Source organism: Dipodomys spectabilis, unplaced genomic scaffold (genome assembly GCF_019054845.1).
Source record: "Dipodomys spectabilis isolate Male_0828 unplaced genomic scaffold, ASM1905484v1 ptg000238l, whole genome shotgun sequence".
NCBI classification, from domain to species: domain Eukaryota; kingdom Metazoa; phylum Chordata; class Mammalia; order Rodentia; family Heteromyidae; genus Dipodomys; species Dipodomys spectabilis.
In genome coordinates, this window is record NW_024870915.1 from 1,276,837 (window position 1) to 1,297,259 (window position 20,423).

A 20,423-nucleotide genomic window follows, 5' to 3' on the forward strand; every position below is an offset into this window, starting at 1 on the left:
GCCCTTTCTCTTCTGACTCCAGGCACCTGGGTTAGAACCTGGCTCTACTCTCTTGGCTCTGGGGCCTCTGGCTGGTGAGAAGTGGGACAGAGACCTTCTTTCTGCTCTATGGTTGTGTGAAGGCAATGCTGGTAGCCTGGCACATTGCAGAAGGCCTCACCATTGGAAAGTTTTCCCTTCATTCCTCCTGACTTGCAAGACCAGATACAGATACATCTATTATCTATGTATCTATCTATGTATCTATCTAGGTATCTATCTAGGTATCTATGTATCTATGTATGTATCTATCTATCTGTCTGTCTGTCTGTCTGTCTGTCTGTCTGTCTATCTATCTATCTATCTATCTATCTATCTATCTATCTATCTATCTATCTATCTATCTACCTACCTACCTACCTACCTACCTACCTAGCTAGCTAGCTATTATCTCTGTGCCAGTTCTTGGGTTGATCTCAAGGCCTGGGTACTGTCTCTAGCACTCTGCTACTTGAATCACAGCACCAATTTTGGATTTTTCTGTGTATGTGCTACTGAGCAAACGAAACCAGGGCTTCTTGCATGCTAGGCAAGCACTCTTTCACTAATCCACATTCCCAACTCCCTCATCTTTTTCTTAATGGTAGTTTTTACATAAGTATGCCACCATTTTATGTCCCCAAGTTTAATTTTCTGAATACCGGTTATTTCTATGAACCTTGATCGTCTCTTCCCCTGCCTGATTTGTGACTGTTCCTGCATTGACCTCAGAATAAAATGTAAATAAAGGCTCCTGAGAGATTAAGTGCGCATTATATAACACTGGAAAAGAAAAGCCATAGGCCTGAAATGAAGAGAATGATGCAGTATGCACAATGAGCGTATCTGAAAAATAAATCTGTAAATAAAAGCACCAGAAGCATTGCATATGGTCTGTGGCACTCAGGGAGGTTATATACACACATGAGTAGGTAGGGCACTGATACATAAGTTGGCCATCTCTTTCCGAATTTATTGTGGTTATCCCAAGGCTTAAACTCATGGCCCAATGTCTTCCTGAGCTTTTTGGCTCAAGGCTTAGGCTCTATCACCGCCACAGTTCCACTTTCAGCTATCTGGTCATTAATTGGACATAAGCCCCTCCCAGGCTTTCCTGCCCGGGCTGGTCTGTATCTCCTGCTCAGCCTTCTCTCTCAAAGTTGGAGCTGTAACCTCTGGGCCACTGCTCCACTTCTGGTTTTCTGGTGGTTTATTGGAGGTAAGAGGATCACAGACTTTCCTCAGGCTGGCTTTGAATGGCGATCTCCTGACTAGGATTCAAGTGGATTTCCTCAGGGATTTACCAAGGAGCTGCTCCACACAAACCTTTAGTCTAAATCTTGAGAGGCACTAGAGGAAAACAGAAATATCAAGATGCTTATAGTTTGCTCTAGATAATTAAGGTTGAAGACACAATACACTCATAATTATTAGGTCATTTTATAAGCAAAAGGAGCAATGCAGACAGTATGAAGATTGCTCCAGCTTTCAGTCCTCTCATCCTGAGACAGTAAATTCACTGCAGCTCAACGCTAAGTGAAAGAACTGGCAGGTCCTATGGACATTTGCTCCCAAATCCCGTGACACTTATTTCTCACTTTTGACTTCAAACCGATGACCAGAGGAGAAGATGAGGAGACAATATCCTTGTCAGAGAAAGCAGCTATAAAGAACATTAGGTAGTTTACTTATAAATTCAAACCATTGGAATGACCCTGTTAAAAAGACAGATTGTCCAGAGTAAAAAATGAAGAAAACAAAGGCAGCTGCCGGTAGCTGCTGACTTTAATCCCAGCTCCTAAGGAGGCTGAGATATAGAGAACCTTAGTTTGAATCCAGCCAGTGTAGGAAAGTTCATGGCAACGTTATATCAAAGAGATCAGAGAAAAAACCAGAAGTGGGGCTGTGACTCAAGGCTAATGCACTACCCCTGAGCAAAAGGAGCTCAGGGACAATGCCTAGGCTCATAGTCCAACTCCAGGACCTGTCCCCCCACACACAAAAGCATGTAGCTCTAAGTCTTTGTGTATGGATGGATGTATTCCTATGGATGAATCTCCAGAGTAGCTATGATGAATGGCACCAAACTAGAAAATGTGTTTTCAATACAATGATTTCATAGCACAGAGAGGGTTTTCAAGACATTGCATGTTCCAGGGCTCCCCTCCCTATTCCCAGTGTAGCCTGAGGGTTTCTCTGCATCCCAGGACTGCTGGAAGAAGTTTCTCTCATTGTCTGGAGAGGCATACAAAAGGAATCACTCCTGTACATCTGTGTAACAAACAACTCCGTCTGCACCAATTAGTGAAGATGAGTGTGGGTAGGCTCTGAAAGTCAGGAGAAAAAGGACTCTTTGTACCTCAAGCTATCTCTCTCCGCAGTGCTCTGTTTTGACAGGAAGCCTCCATTTGTGCTACCTCCCGTGCAGGCCAAGTTCCCTGCACTCATCCTGTCTTTGTTAGACTATGTTCCAGTGTTGAAACAAACTGCTATAATTAATTCAAGAGTCCTTCTGGCAGACAACTAAGGAGCTGAACCTAATGAAAAGATTCCTACTTGGCAATGGTGCCTCCCTTGGTTTCAGGAAGCTTGTTAAATCTAAGCACATGCAAAATCACAATGCTTCCTATCATCTACAGCTGGTGAAGCTCATCAGATTTTGAAATCTTTAACCTCTCCTAGTGGCTCCCTGGGTGGCTAGGTTTCAGGGTTGAACACAGGGCCAGGATGATGACCGTGACCTCAGAGCACAAGCCCAGTGCTTTACCATTTTTTGTCACAACTTCACTTCTGTTCTCTCTCTCTCTCTCTCTCTCTCTCTCTGTGTGTGTGTGTGTGTGTGTGTGTGTGTGTGTGTGTGTGTGTGTGCATACACCAGTCGTGGAGCTTGAACTCAGGACCTGAGTACTGTACCTGAGTTTCTCCTGTACAAGGATAGCATTCTACCACTTGTGCCACAGAACCACTTCAGGATTTTTTTCTAGGGATGTGATACTGAGGATGCAAACCCAGGTTTTCATACATGCAAAGCAATCTACCCCTAAGACACGTTCCCAGCACTCCACTTCCGGTTTCTTTCTTTCTTTTCTTATAAGTTGGAGGAGTTGAAGTCTGGGCCTGAGTGCTGTCTCTGAGCTTTTCAGCTCAAGTCTGGCGCTCTACCACTGGAACTCCAGCACTCTTTCAGGCTTTCTGGTGATTCATTGGAGATAAGCAGCTCAAGGAATCTCCTGCCCAGGCTTGCTTTGGATTGTGATCCTCAGCTCTCAGGCTCCTGAGTAGCTAGGATGACAGGCATGAGTCACCGGTGCCCAGCTTCCACATCAAGTTTCTAAGTGGTGAATAGGAGACAATAGTGTCTGGGATAGTTTGGAACCCAGATCCTCAGCTTGCTGAGCAGACAGGATGACAGACCTCAGCTTAAAGACACCTAAGCCGAGACACTTTGCTCCAAGGGGTTCCTTGGCTCCGTGTGGTAGAGCGCTAGCCATGAGCCCAAGATGAAACTCAGCACCTAGGTTCATGATGGAGAAAACTAAACCAAAACAATTGTCTGCAGGAGACAAGTCACTAGAATTCAGTACATACATAAATTTGGCCCTGCCTTGGGGATATATCTGAGCTTCAACTTTCTCATCAGCACAATCATCTTACTTGTGGAGCTCTAACAAGGACCAGATGAAAGAATACACCATGTGAAGGGCTCAGTACATAGCACCTTGTAAAGGACTCAGCACACAGCAACCCGTGAAGGACTTAGCAACCAGCACCCCAGGAAGGACTCATCACATAGCTGTATCTCATAAGCTGTCATTAGAATTCGGATGCTTTCATTACTATAATCATTCTTTCAGAAACCCATCACAAATCACACAAGTTCACATCTAACCATTTAGAGGTGTGGTTAATGAGGGGTAGGGTCGTCAGCTTCAGGGATTGCACTCATAGGTTGGGGGTACTGTCCTAAGACCTTTTCCTCAAAGCTAGAGCTCTACCAATTTGAGCCACAGCTCAGAGTCTCTCAGACTTCCTACCAGGGCTGAGTTTTCAACCCACCAGTGTCAGATCTCATCCCCCAGCAGCTAAAGGGGATCCAGCAATGTCTGGCTAAATGGAGTTGGTTTGCAGCAGTTGACCACTGGCTAAGTCAGGTTAGATGGCACCCATCAGCTTTAGACCCTCGGTTTGCTCTGTCATGAGATATTTGAAATCCTGGCCTTCTATAGTTGCAGTGAGAACTTGCTAATTGTTTTTTGGTGCTTGAGTGACAGCACCTCTTCTGGCTTTTTCTGTTCATGTGATAGTGTGGAAATGAACCCAGGGTTTCATATATACTAGGCGAGCACCAGGAGTGACAAGTGTAGTAATAGATATGTAGATTGTTTTATATATATATATATATATATATGTATATATATATATATATATATATGCATAAACAAGAGAGCGATGTGTGTTTATTATTAAATTATATATACTATATTACTACCAATTATCGATAAATTATTTCTTCCTTTATTTAAGTATTATGGTTGAATACATAATAAAGTATCAATTATAACATTCCATTAGCATTCACATGAACAGGAATGAGTTTGACAGGGTCTCCCTCCATTTGTGGGTGGCAGTCCTAGCATTCAAACTCCAGGCCTGGGTAGTTTACTTCGAATGCAAACCATTGGAATGACACTGTGAAGATTGCACATTGTTACGATTTTTAAAAAGTACAACAAGAAGACAAGAAAGCAAGGTGCCAGTGTCTTCTGCCTGTAAACCTAATCCTAGCTCCTCAGGAGGCCGAGATGTAGAGAATGCCAATTTGATTTCAGCTGGGGTGGGAAAGTCAGTGAAACTCGTCTTTCTAATAGATCACAGGAAAAATAATGGGGCTGTGCCTCAATAACAGAGTGCTCCCCTTGAGCAAAAGGAGCTCAGGGACATGGCCTAGGCTCATAGTACAACCATGGACCTGCCAAAAAAACAGGGAGGCAATAACTCCATATATCGGTGTATGGATGATGGACATTTATCAGGTTGCCCATGCCTAGTCCCCAACCTAGGCAAGCTGGGATATGCCCTCAAAGAGTACTAAGTCTGAGCAGGCAGCTTGAAAAAAGCTTCTTCTCTGCCATTGAAGAATGGAAGCCTTATGTTCTTGCTGAGATGTCCCATCGGGATACCTAGTAGCCAGTCACTGCCTCCAGGGAGACCACAGTTCCTAGGCTGTAAGAGTTATCAAAGGTGCTGGCTCCATATTCTGTATCCCTCTGTAGGATGTGAGCCTAGACATCTGGGGCTTGGTGGTTATCATTCATTTATCATTCCTCATTGCCAAGTCACAGGCCGGTCCAAAGTCTTGGCAAAGATATGAAATAGTCAGCGATTTCTACCCTGAAAGTGGTAAGCCAATAAACCCCGCCCTCATAATTCCCATTAGAAGTGAACTTTGGGCTGTGAATGTGTCTTAGTGGTAGAGTGCTTATGTAGCACCCACGCATGAAGCCCTGAGTTTGATTACTCATTACCACAGAAACAGAAAAAGCCAAAAGTGGCACTGTGGCTTAAGTGATAGAGTGCTAGCCTTGAGCAAAAGAAGCTAAGGAACATGCCCAGATCCAGAGTGCAAACCCCAAGACTGGCAAAAAAAAAAGTCAGCCTGATGAGATATATTGTTCTGGGACTCAGAGGAGGGCCGAGGTTATAGGTAAGAGGTAGGGTAGAGGGCAGGTGCTCGTAGCTCACCCTTGTAATCCTAGCTACTCAGGAGGCTGAGTTCTGAGGATACCAATTGCAAGCAGGAAAGTCTATATGAGACACTTCTCTAATTAAACAACCAAAAAGCCAGAAGTAGAGCTGTGGTTCAAGTAGAAGAGTGCTAGCCTTGAGCACAAAAGCTCAGAGATAAGAAACCATCTAGACCATGAATTCAAACCCAGGACTGGAACACACATGCATACGCATGCACGAGCACGCACGCGCGCGCGCACACACACACACACACACACACACACACACACACACACACACACCAACATAGAGCATTTTCCAGTCAGCCTTCACAAATTCCATCTCTAGCAACTCAATATTTTAAAAAAGAGGGAGAAGGGAAGGAAAGACTTGCTCCAGGAGGTGATATAACCAGTACCTAAATTCCACAGGAGTTCTAAGATGTGGAACAGGATAGAGAGCCTCAGGCAGAAGGTACAGCATGGGCAAAGGTCCTGAAGTGTGGTGTAGAGCAGATGGTGTGGGTGGAAGGAAGGTTCTGTGGCTTCAGACAAGTCTGGAAGAATATTCAAGGCTGGGTCAAGGTTTGTACTTGAGTCACAGGTAGGGCAGAGGATGGGGTCCCAGAATGGGGCGCATGGGAGGATTAGCTTGTCTTTTCACCATGGACCCCAGTCATTTCCTGTGTCTGGAAGCCTATTTTTCACAGCTCTGGACCCTCAGGCCTCCTTGGCATGGAGGAGTCAGGGCAAACGCAGGGAAGAAAGCTTGCTTAAGAAAACTTCTAGCCCAAAGCCACCAGTGGCTCAACCTCTGTAAATCCTAGCTACTCAGTAGACTGAGATCAGAGATCGTGGGTCAAGCCAGCTCAGCCGAGGAAAGTTAGTGAGATTCTACTTGATGATGAACTACCAAAAGCCAGAAATGGAGATGTGGTTCAATTGACAGAGTGCCAGCCTTGAGGGAAAAAGTTAAGAGACCAGAGCCCAGACCCCTGAGTTCAAGCCCCCGTATTGGCACTTAAAAAATAAAGAAAAGTTTTCAGGAGCTCCTAGTCCACTGTGGTGAAAGGCTAGATCAGCCGAGCGCTGGTGGCTCTCTTCCTAACTCCTCAGGAGGATGAGATGTGAGGATCGTAGTTAAAAGCCAGCCCGGGCACGAAAGTCCAGGAGACTCTGATCTCCAAGGAACCTCCAAAAACCAGAAGTGATGCTGTGGCTCAAGTGGTAAGCTGAAGATATGGGGCACAGCGCCCAGGAACAGAGTTCAGGCCCCATGACCAACACTTGTCCTGCCTGGACCTCACTCTGTGGCTCTAGGCAGGGTATTTTCAAGTGGGCCTCTGAGGGTCTCCCAATGTCTAGGTGTGCTACAAGTCTTGAGAGCAGCCTCTTTGGAGGCCTTTGCCTACAGAGCAGGCCACAGTACCAGAAAAGGGTTGATCTTTGGGGCACGGAAGTCATTGGTCGGGTCATCAGAATGTCATCAAAGCATGGATGCAGTGTCTATCTGAGTATTAAATCGATGTCTCAGACCATGATTCTGGGCTAAGAGGGGCAGGAGCTGCAAAATGGCACACCATTTAACACCCACTCACACGGGTATCACAAGAGTGAGAATCTGTCAGGCACACCTTGGGTGAGTGTTGAGTTGGGTTCATGAAAGACTTGTAGGCTCAGGAATCCACAGCTGGCTGGGTGCTGCTTGTAGCAGTCGCTATCTCTGGAGTCCCAGGGCTCGGGGCCCTGCTTTTCTCACCAGTGCTCAGGGGGCAGATGTAGGTCTGTAATCATGGGCCAACTACAAAGGAGCATCCCTAGTTTCCTTCCCTTGGTCCTGTGGCCCCTTGCTCGGATGGAGGGGCAGGTTCCATGGAACTTACTGTCATGGCCCAGAAACCTCAGCCCAAGAAGGACTTAGGGAGAAACCACTTGATCTGCCTTCAGAGTTTTCTCTGACTAAGCCTTAGGACTGTCCACAGTTGTAGCTCAGCTCATCATTACCATCTTCCTCTGTGTGATGTGTGTGTGTGTGTGTGTGTGTGTGTGTGTTTTTGTGTGTGTGTGTGTGTGTGTGTGTGTGTGTGTGTGTGTGTGCATGCCTCTTGGTACTAGGGCTTGAACTCACGGCCTGGGCTATGTCCCTGAATTTTTTCATTCAGGGCTAGCACTCTACCATTTGAGCCACAGCTTTTCTTCCAGATTTAGGGTGGTTATTTGTAGAAGAATGTCTCACAGACTTTTGTAGCTGGGATGCCTCTGAATGGCAATCCTCAGAACTCAGCCTCCTGAGGAGTTAGGAATATGAGAGAATGACCTATTAGCATCTGGCCACATTTTCCTTCTTTGCTAAAACATAGTACCTCTCTCTCCCAGCTGAGCACCCATGTACAGCTATACTTCCTACCTCAGGTGTCAGAAGAAACATACCCTCCCCTGTGGACAAAGAAATGGGATCAGGTTTGGGCTTTATGTTCTCTGCAAACTCAGGGGCTGCTGGGAGCTGATATGGATTTCAGAGATCTATGCCAGGGCAAATAGACAACTGTTGGAACAGAAGAGAGGATGAAAAGTTATCCTTGCAGCTGGGTGCTAGTGGCTCATGCCTGTAATCCCAGCTACTCAAGGCTGACAACTGAGGATCTACAAGATTCAAAGCTAGCCTGGGCAGACTCTAATCTTCAATGAATCACCAAAATGCTGGCAAGCGGAGCTACCCTAGTTCAAGTGGTTCAGCACCAACCTTGTGCAAACAAGCTAAAGGATACCACCTAGGCTCTGAGTTCAAACCCCGGAACACACACATACACACACGGGCCTGTGCACATGCACACATCAATATCCTTAGGACAAATCAATGGCTCATACCAGCAATCCCAGCTACTAAAAAGGCTGAGCTCTTAGGGGGGCAGCTTGAAGCCAGTCCAGGTAGGAAAGTCTGTGAGACTCTTCTCTCCACTAAACTACTAAAACAGATAAAGAGTGAACTGTGATTCAAGTGGTAGAGTGTTAGCTCAGGGACAGTGCCTAGGCCCTAAGTTCCAGCTCTGAGATGTTTTTGTTTTTGTTTTAATAAACACCCTTTGCCATCCCAACCCCTACAGGCAATAAATTCAGATTTTGGTCATTCTAGATCTCACTTCAGTTCCTGCCACTTCCACATCACTGCCACAATTGGCTGGTGTGTGGCCAGCACTGGGTTAAGAAGTGAAATTACACAGGGGGGAATAGCCAGGTCAAGGCTAATGCCCCAAACATTGAGGTACTGGGCATACCAGTCTCTCATCCCCCATTTCCCTGGCCCTGGAATCTAAAGTCTGTGCCTCTGTATTCTGGGCTTCTGGAATTGTCTAGAAGGGCCTGAGGGGCCCATCTGGGGCCAGAAGATAGACTTGCCTGCGATAAGGTACATTGATATTTCCTAGACAACAATGGATACTTACAAGCCACCGTGGCCTCACCTCCATGTAGCCCGAGATCCTCCTTGTTTGGGCAGCCTTCAGTCAGCTATCAAGCTCAAGTTCGCCAGAGCCACTGGCAACCATCCTACCCCCACTCCACTGCCCGCCTGCTGAGAGGGACATGCAGCACGAGGCCCAGCTGAGGAAAAGGATACGACATCTCATGAATGAGTGCCACCCCTCCATAGGCAAGAGGAGAACCTATGCCAGCCAGCCCTGATGACCCAGAATCCCCTGGAGGCATACAAAGATATGGACAGCTGGACTTGGGCCTCAAAGAAAAGCTGGAATATGCAGGTCTCTGGCGATTTAGGACTCGTTGTAGACACTGATAGGGGGCTAAAGGCAAGGTTGCCGTGGAGGAGGGACACCATCCAAGGTCAAGAAGAGGAAGACAGGTGCCCAGGAAGGGGACAGAGAAAGATAAGAGAAAAATACACACAAAAACACACAGGGGTATCCCAAGGCCTCCTTAGTCACTGAGAACCTGAACATCCCAACCCCCAAGAAGATGTTACTAGTATCCTCAGACCAAATGTAGAGAAAACTCAGAGCCTCTCACACATCTGGAATGGCTCATAACACAGCATGGCATTTCCTACTGTACACACCGCTACACATAAAACTCAGCTACCTTATTTTTGGTTGTCAGTCATGGGGTTTGAACTTTGGGCCTGTGTGCATTTCCTCAGCTCTTCAGCTGAAGGTGCACACTCTACCACCGGAGCCACAGCACCACTTCCAGTTTTCTGGTGGTTCATTGGAGATAAAGTCTCACAGACTTTCCTGCCCAAGCTGGCTTTGAACTGCGATCCTCAGCTCTCAGCCTCCTGAGTAGCTAGGATGACATTTGTGAGCCACAGGTAGCACCTGGCTTCAGCCACTTTTCTACAACCAGGGGAAACCCAACTTGTCATGCCAAAAACCACATGCAACCCTTCACTTTAGACTTTGACACCAGCATCCAAAACCATTATTCCATGGATGGAGAAAATATAATTGACACTACCCTCCCACCCCTGCTCCCATTCGCCCACTTCCTGCCTAAGACAGGCCACGACCTCTGAGTTCTTGGTAAAGCAACCCCTACCCTACTGTGACTTCACACTTGGGAAAACCTGGGGAGTTCTTAGAAATGCCTGTACACTGAGGCCAGCACCTGGTCTCCCAACAACTGCACCCTACTCATTCACCATCTCTTGAAGGTAAGGGATGTCTTTCTGTTTTTTTTTTTTTTTTTGTTGGTTTTTTTTTTTGGTTGAGAGGCTTGAACTCAGGACTTGGGGTACTGTCCCTGATGATGATTTTTCCTCTAGGCCGGGGCTCTAACATTTGAGCCACAGCGCCACTTCCGATTGAAGATTGGAGATGAGACTCTCAGGGAACTTTCCTGCCTCGGCTGGGAAACAAGATCCTCTGGATCTCAGGCTCCCAATTAGCCAGGATGATAGGCGTGAGCCACCAGTGCATGGTTTATGGTTTCTCATTCTTTATAATTTCCACCTAGTCCTTCTCTAGACACTACCACCTAGACTCTCCTCTATTTCCCTCAGGGACAGCAAAGGGAGGCTCAGAATCTGGGTAGGGCCATGGACATTAAAGGGCCCCCTCCACATCTGTACCCCTCTCTAAGCTCTCATCTGCCTCCTCTGGATGGCCTGGTCGTCCGGAGCAGATCAGTCCCAATAGGACTTCTGGAGCCTGCCCTGTATCCCCCTGCCCCAATCAATGGGTACGTGAGGATTTCTGGGGCCAGCTCCATGTCCCGGTGGAAGATATTGGGAGGGTTGCTGATAAGTGGGTCCAGGGGTGCCCAGGGCAGAAGGAGTGTCCAGATCCTTTCTGTCATAGAAGGAGACACAAAGCATGGATGGATCTACTAAGAACTACAGGGCATAGCCATCCACCTGTCACCAAGGTCCCTTGGAGTGCTGTTTTATGTTGACATTCCTGGGGCTTGAGCTCGGGGCCTGGGCACTGTCCCCAAGCTTCTCTTGCTTGAGGTGATTACTCTTCCACCTGGGCCAAGGTGCCACTTCCAGCTTTTTCTGTGTATGTGGAACCTAGGAATCGAACCCAGGGTTTCCTGTGTGCTAGGCAAGCCACTACTGCTAAGACACAATCCCAACCCTGGATAGCTCTTCTTCTGTGACCCCTCGGGTCTGTCTTGGGACAGTTTTGAACATCTGTACCGAGTTACCAGCATTCCTGGCTGGAAATGAACACACTCAGCTATGTTGTCCTTTATCTACAGCATCATTGCTCTTTGTGCTCCCTGTCAGATCCTCCTTGTTCAGCAAGATCCCCTTTCAAGTGTTGCCTCTAAGAAGTCCGCTTCAATTGCTCTGGCAGAGGAGGATCTTCTCCATTCTGCAGGCTGCCAGTCTTGTCTCATTGTGCCTTCCGGCCGGTGTGGTTTGAGAGCACACAAAGGAGAAGGACTGGCTTACACCAACCAATTTCTGAAGGCTCTGATACACTACCCAGGGACTGGTGCTGTATCACCCACTGTGAGTGGGCACTAGAGACCCAGACAGTCTGGGGGCAACAAGATTGGGCCATCATTTTTTGTGGGCTTGAACTCAGTATGTGGGAGCTGTATCTCTGAGTTTTGGTGCTCAAGGCTGCTGCTCTACCACTTGAGCCAGAGCTCCACTTCTGGCTTTTTCGTGGTTCCATGGAGAGAAGAGTCTCACCAGCTTTCCAGCTTATGGCTGGCTTTAATCTTTGATCCTCAGATCTCTCCCTAGTGAGTAGCCAGGATGTCAAGCATGAGCCTGAGCCAAAGGTAATGGGCAACAGAGCTTTCTTTTTTATTGTGAAAATGTCATACAGAGGGGTTACAATTACATGGGCAAGATAAAGAGTACAGATCCCTTCTTTTCAGTTTCTGTTTATCTCATGTCAATTAGCAAGCCCTAATTAAAATAGTCATTTACAGGGGGTCAAGTTCCTTTCCTAGGTCAGTTAATCTAAGGAGATAAAGAGTCTTTGAAAAGGATAGTTTGAGTTGACATAGATGAGTGTGTGTGTGTGTGTGTGTGTGTGTGAGAGAGAGAGAGAGAGAGAGAGAGAGAGAGAGAGAGACAGACAGACAGACAGACAGACAGCCCGACAGACAGACAGAAAGACAGACAGACAGACAGAAAGACAGACAGACAGAGAAAGAGTATGAGTTCCAGGGATACCTACCCCCGTCTCTGCAGTGCCTCATCCTCCTAGTGGTGTGTCCATCCAGGATCCCCACACCAAAGAAGATGGGTAGGGGAGGGTACATGAGGTCACATCGAGTGGGATGATCTGAATTCTATCCTGCAACTGAAGCCTGGACAGATAATGGAGAGGAGAGGTTTAGAGGAACATCGAGGGAAGCCCCTTACCTTTGGCTACAAGTACTAGAGAGAAGACTGAATCCATCCTTTCTGGTAGTAAGATAACAAGTGCCCAATATTCATTTATTATTTTTTGTGAGGCCTAGGGCTTGGATTCAGGGCCTTGGTGTCATCCCTGAGCTTCTTTTTAGACTGAGGCTATATGACTTAAGCCACACCACCACATCTGGCTTTTTTTCTGGAGGGGGGGAGTTGGCTTATGGGAGATAAGTCTCTCACAGACTCTCCTGCCTGGGCTGGCTTTGAGTCACGACCATCAAACCTCAGCCTCCCAAATATCCAGGTTGACTGGTGGGATCCACCGGCACCTGACTGCCACCATCCATTTATAATCCCCTAAGGCCAGTGCCGGGCCACCTGCACTGCACCCCCATGGTTGTGAGTGGGAAGCAGACATGGGTGGGTTTAATACTTGAACAGCCTACCTACCTTTGAACATTGTTCCGGGTCAGTTTGATGGAGGCTTTCTCCTTATTCACAGCAATCACTTGGCTCTGTCACAATAACAAATGTTCTCTAAGAGGTGTCAGGTCTGGGGTCTTTTCTCTGCACACCAGCCCCCCCCAAAAAAGACACATCCCAGCCAACAAAGTAGAGAAAGAGTGAATTCATTTTTTTTAATAGCCAAGGTCTGGCCAGATAAGGGGTTGGTGAGAATCAGAGGCCTGGGATTGTGCTGGGTGGTGGGAAACCCAACGCCTCCTTATCCATTTTCCTTTCACTATCTTAACAAAGGGTAGTGGGGAAGGACTCATGGGATGGATGGAAAATGAATAACCATCATGAGGTAAGCCCTGGCACAGAGGGCCTTACCTCAGGGAGCTAGTTCAATCAAGTTAGGACATTCAAGTACAATCTCATATGGGATCCCCTGAACTGATTTGCATTTCTTTTATGACCAGTGATGCTGAGCATCTCCCTTCTCTTTTTGAGAGGCCACACTATTACAGGTTTGTAGTGTCTCAACAGAGGCATAGAAACTTGTAATATTGTGTTCTTTGTAGTAAATTCACTTCACTTGGAGCTTCCCATGACTCCTATAATTTATAGTAAAGGTTTATACTATTTCCCTTACTGATTAAAAAAAAAACACTGATTTTCTAAAAGCATATGAAAAAATCCCTTTGTCAGGGGTCCCTGTGAATACTAAGGAAAATTTTTTACTGGGAAATTTTATTTGGTTTCTTGTTCTTTACATCACTTAAACACATGTTGAATTTGGGGTTTACCCACCAAATCTTCAACAAACCAGAGACTATGTAGCTTCATTGGATTTTGCTTCAAAAGTTACAAAATATTTTGACATATTTTTGATTTGGTGTTTTGGGCGTTTTTGGCTTTTGGAATGCTAGTGGGCCAGTACTCAGGCTTGAACTGAGGTCCTAGAGCTCTCGCTTAGATTATTTTACTCAATGCTGTCACTGTGCAACTCAAACCACATCTCCACCTCTGGCCTTTTGCTACTTAATTGAAGATAAGATTCATGAGGATTTATTAGCTTTGGTTGGCATCAAACTGTGTTCCTCAGATCCCACCCTCCTGAGCAGCTAAGATTATAAGAATGACCCATAACCTGGATATATTGTGCTCCCTATGAAACCTAAACAAGGGCACATAATTCTGAAGCATGTGTGTATGGTTATGTTTTTCTAAATTAGTTAGAAAAATATAGCCCTTTCTGTGTGTGTGGATGTGCTGAGGGAAATGAGGATGAATCTTCTGATTTTGAGGAAAGATTTCACCTAGGGCTTTTCACAGACTGAGCTACGCTGTACAGCATTCTTGAGACCAAAGATGAGGTAAATGATGTCATCATCCCATTCATCTACACCCCTTGCTAACATATGCATACACTGTGGAGTTGTCATGAGTATTTTGTGTATGAGAGCCAGTACTGAGGCTTGAATTCAGGACCTAGATACTGTCCCTTAGCTTTTGTATGCGATGCTAGCACACTACCATTTGAAACACAGCTCAGCTTTCTTCTTTTACTGTTTAATTGGAGGTAAGATTGTAATCTGCTATCCACTGAAGTGCCAAGCCTCAATCCCCTGGTGAAAATCACAACTGGTGTGCAAAGAAGAAAGTTGACTTTGATTCAGAAACCTCAAAGATACCAAGTTTTAAAGGACAAAACTTCTCTTTGTGCCAACGTCCAGTTACTTTTTAACTTGTGTATCTTCCTCCCAGTTATACTAGAAGGATCAGTACCAATGGGGGGAGAGAAGGAAGTTAACTCTATACTTCTCTTTTTCTGAACTAACAGGACACACATGGGACTGGCTAAGTCCCACTTGGTAATGTAAACATGACAGACAAAAAGTGGAGATATATCTATACAATTTCATGGAAATTTTGTGAGGATGCTTATATGCATCTGTCCAAATAAATGCACAATGACTCATGCCACTAATCCTACTAATCAGGAGGGTGAGATCTGAAGATCACAGTTTGAACCTAGTCTACTTTGTAAAATTCTAAAGACACTTATCTTCAATTAACCAGCCAAAGGCCAGAATTGAACCTGGGGCTCAATTGGTAAAGTGCTAGAAATGGGACAGCACTCAGGCCCCAAATTCAAGTTCAAGTTGCGTCCTTTCTTCTGTCTATATTCCTTTAAAGACCTGCAAGACAGTGATTTTCTAGGTGAGGGTTGATGTTGGCTCATTCCTTTAATCCTAGTCTCTCATCAAGCAAATTGCTAAGGCTCCACTAGCTTATGAGGCAAATTAAATGTTCTGGCAGCCCACTCCTAAGGAATTAGCTGGGGAGTGCACTTCTTTTTCTCAAGCCAAGCTCCTTTGATAAGACCCCAGTGAAACAGTCTCAGAGACGTACCAAGTATTCCAATATTATGCGAGGGGGTCTCAGCCCTGGGTTTGAAGGAGGAACACTCACTTTTTTTTGTCGCTCATGGGGCTGGAACTCTGGGCTTGGTTGCTATTCCTCAGCCCTTCAGCTCAAGGAAAGAACTCTACCACTTGAGCCATAGTACCACTTCCAGTTTTCTAGTAGTTTATTGGAGATAAGTGTCTCATGGACTTTCCTTGCGGGGCTGGATTTAAACTGTGGTCCTCAGATCTCTGCCTCCTGATCAGCTAGGATGACATGTATGATTCACTGGCACCTGGCTTAGGAACACCCACTTTTTAAACAGAATATCCAGCAACTGCTCCATTGTACCCCACTGTCTATAGTGGTGGAGTAAGTTTCCAACATGGAAGGGATCACTTTTCTGGTAGGCAGGGACCATGTCCATTATCAGAATTTGCAGCAAACATGAGTCTAGGTTCCATATATTATAATGCATATTCAGGGTTTGGTCTGACTCATTTTGACACTGAGGTGGTAAAAAGGAATGGATCTTTGAAACATGGAAATGGGAGTACACCTCAAATTGAGTAATTGTAATAGAGTGGATTGAAAACTACACAGTAAATATTTTCTCAGTCTACACATACAAACACACACAAGAAGAAGGTTTTAGTGTGGACTAGGATGAGATTAAAGAAGTTTCCTGTCATAATTGTACCTGGCCTGAATTGTCTTGTGATTCCCTTGATTTCTTCTTATAAAAAGGCTTGAGACATTGTATTCGTGGTTTGGCACTGATCCAATGTCTGCAGAATCGAGTGAGGCACTCACACTTCTCATGACTGAGACCTGAGTCTCTTGAACTTTGAAAACAACACAGGAACATCTTTCTTTTTCCTGAGCCACAGGCCAAGTGAGCTGGCTTTAGCTGACTGTCAGTTCCATTCACCTGGCTCTGAGTTCCACATTCTATTCCATTGTGAAGGAGGTAGTGTCATCTCTTGGAGACGAATGATCTAAGCTGCCTGCTCACATAAGACCATCCCAAAGACAAACTGGAGGCTGAAATAGCTCCTTCTACATCACTCTATACACATGTGGACATTGTCAAATCCCAACATCCTCAGCTAGGCCTAGATACCGGCATGGCCTCAGCTTCAAAGAGCCTTTCCAAGGTCACATCCATGCCTTATTTCTCACTTATTTCTCTCATCCTGCACAAATCATTTTGCCTCTCAGGACCCTCTCAGGCTTTCATGTGCTTTTCACATCTATTTTTGACATCTATTTCCGAGGACATTGTTAGGTTTTTGTTTCCTAATCTTCTGTTTGCTCTTGAAGCCCCTGTGTGCTGTCATCTTAAAAAAAGGTAAGTACTCAGAGGTGTGAAAATCAAACAAGTATTGAAAAACAAACATTACACATACAGTCAGACATTTTTACAGGTGTACATTCTTGTAAGATAAAAGATTATTTTTGATAATTTTGTTATATTTTATGAAAGAGGGGAAGGGGAGAAAGGAAGAGGTGCTGCATTGTCTTCTCATAATGCAATGATTATTATTTAAAAATAGTATAGTTGAAGGAATATAAGATTTAAAGGTAAAAACTGTGCTCCTGTTCTTTTCATAAGCTAGTCATTTTAAAAGTATTTCTCACTAAAGTCTTGTGGTCTGTGTCCCATGAACTATCCTCCTCCTTCAAAATAATCAAGGAAAAACCTTTACAAATAAGTGGGCTGTTTTCCAATCTCTGGATAAGAATTTAAGGTACAACATTGTCTGCGATTTTATGCATGTACATGTGTGTGGGAGTGTGTGTGTGTATGTGTGTGAATGTGTCTGTACATATATGTGTGTGAGTGTGTGTGTGTATGTGTAAGAATGTGTGTCTGTGCATATGTGTGTTTTAGGAATTGAACTCAGTGACTAAATGAAATGCAGAAGCATCTTTTCCTTGACTGTAGTGCTCTACCAATTTTGCCACAGTTCCACTGCACACTTTTTTGCAGTGAACTGGAGAGGAGAGGCTCATAAAATTTCCTGCTTAGGTTGAACTAAATCTCAAGTCTCAACTTACTGATTAGCTAGAGTTATAGTTATGAGCCTCCAGAACCTGGTGATAAAGCATTGTTACTGGAGTCATTGGGGTTGCAAGTTTCAGTCCAGCTTCACAACATTTTATATCATAAAACAGCAACAGAAAAACCCTAAGTTAAAATACAATAATAACATGTAATTACAATACAATTTAGTGATATAGTCTGCTAGCAAAACTTTCAGGAAACCTTGGTCTTAATGATTCAGCAACACAAAATCAAACAAAATGAGAATTTCAGTAGACTCTACGAATTTTTTAATTCCATCTTATTAATTTCAAAATATAAGAAACAAAAGCATTCATACTTATAAGGAGAATGTAAAAATGATAAAAGATGGCAGATTAGGAGGAAAATTCTACACTGAAGGAACATTTTGTCATGGTGAATATATGGTGGTATTCTCATGGTGAATATATGATAATGTTCTTCAGAGCAGCAATAGATAAATATATATTTACTACACATAGTCTAACTTGTCTATCCTTACCAACTTCTAATCTTCTAGCACACATTATCAATATATTCCAAAAAATAACTAGCATAGTCAGGAGGTTGCCAAAATACATAAGCTTCAAAGTGTTAGGTGATAAATGTGCTAATTGTATTGACTATTCTATATATTGAACATCTAGGGTGTTATCATTGTATCTCTAAATATGTACAAACACTACTTCAAAGTGAAACGAAATACAAGAAGGGTTTGAAGGCATATGCCTGTCAACGTAGCTATTTGGGACAATAGTTCAAGACCAGTGTAGTTTTATCTGCAATGCTCCCCAACCACTGTCTCTGCGTGATGGAATATGTCTATCATCCCAGGTCCATGGGGATCTGAGAGCAGGAAGATTTCAATTCCATGCCATACTAGGCAAGAACTTCCACATGGCTCCATCTCAACCAAAGAAGGTTTAACACTGGCTAAGACCTATCTCCCCTAACCAGGTGTAAATGAAAATAAGAGCATTGTAGTATAAGAAACAAACAATATTGAGGGAGTTCCAGGGAGATGGTAGAGGAGAAGCTGGAGACTAAACAAGCTCTTGCATAGAAAGCAGTTTTAGAGTTCCAGTGAACAGTCCTAAGCCAGAGAACCACACCAAATGTGCCATCACAGGACAGAGAGTTAGGCCAGAGAGAGAAAATCCAGGCAAGGAGACAGATCTGAGCTCTTGCCAGCAGCCGCCACCGCCATGGCGACAGCCATGATGGCAGTGGCCGACCCCCCATACCTGAATCACAGAGAGTGCGGGACAAAGGAGCCAGACGCAGCAGGCGAGCAGATTCTACTCAACACCAGCAAGAACCTACAAGGAACAGACATCTTCATCCTGCAGTTCACAAACCGGAGACCACCCAGGAACCTAGAAGCCTGACATCCTCACTCCTTCTCAGGGAGCAGAGGAGGGAAGGCCACCCCTCCCCCCCCCCAGTACTGGAGATCTCCATCTTGGATACCGACAAAGCTTGGCGGAGCTGCAAGCTCCAATTCAGGCCTTGGAAGAGAATAATACAGTCATTTAGCAGGTCACAAGAAGCTAACCTGACCTGACCTGCCAGACTCAGCTACATCCAGGGAAAAGTCACCCCGCTCAGGTGCCAGCCCTAGGAATGGCTTTCTTCACTGGGTAATCAGAGCCAGAGGCTGCCCCTCCCTTTAGCAGCTTTGACAATCAATGGAAATTCAATAAACAGAAACCCTGAGAATGGCTCCAGGCTGGGCTCTGTGAGTTTCTCACAAACTAGCCCCCAGGAAAAGCTACTGTTTGATGAAATGGTTCAACTCTACCCAGAACCTAGCCTCATCACAGGATCTCCAAACTTGAGGAAAAACCATCTCCCTCTTTTGTGATACTCAGAGCAGATCTACCTCCCATTGAACTAACCTGGGAGGAGGATAGCAAAATCCTGGGTAAAGCAGAGCATTTTTTTGCCTGTTCGAACAAACTGACTTAAGAAACCAACCAAGCAATAGGACCACAAGCAGACCAGCGTCTCCAACAAGAGGCTGGTTACAGACACAATGGAGATACAGGATTTTGCCCACCCCTCCCAAAAAAAAATCAAAGAACTTTTTTTTCTTCTTCTTCTTTTTTTAACTTTTATAATTTTTTTTCTTTTCTAAAACTTTTTAAAATTTTTAATTTTTACCTTTTTTGAAAAAGATTGTTTTCTAGTAACTTTTTTTCCTCTTATAATTTTTATTTTAGGGATACATGTGTGTGCGTTTTTCTTTCTTTTTTTTTCTTTCTTTTTCTAAAAATATTTTTCTACTGAACTTCTGATCTTTTTTTTCTTCCTTTCTTATCCTTTTCACCTTTTCTTCTCTTTTGTTCTTCTTTTGTGACTTAATTATTGTTCTGCACATCCTCAGATAAACCCGGAGTTGACTATTAGACCCTATCCCCCATTGCGTACACACTTCATCCACAAATTTATTACTCATTTCATAACTTAAATTCCTTAATAGCAGTACAACTTCTTTATACCTTTATAATATTTTAAGTATTTTTATTTTTAAGTTTTTCACATCTCCTTTATATCTCTCCCCTTCTCTCATTATATTCACTTTCTTCTCTGAATAGTTTGTTTTCTGTTTACATGATATTATTAATTTTTCCTCTTCTATTTTTTCTGGTCTCTTTTCTTTTCCCTTTCTTCTTTTTTTCTCTCTTTCTACTTTCATCTTATCCAACCTATTTCCTGCTTTGAGATTATTAGGACTTAGTTAACTCTCCCTGTGCCTTCCCATATCTCTCTATTCCTATTTTTTACCCACATCTCTCCCTAACCCTAATAACTTCTGGTTTTCTAAATGTTTCTTTGCGGTTGGTAGCGCATTAATATATAATTGCTTGATGTTGAATAGATGTATCTGTTGAACTACATTGTATCTGCAGACTATTGACTGTGC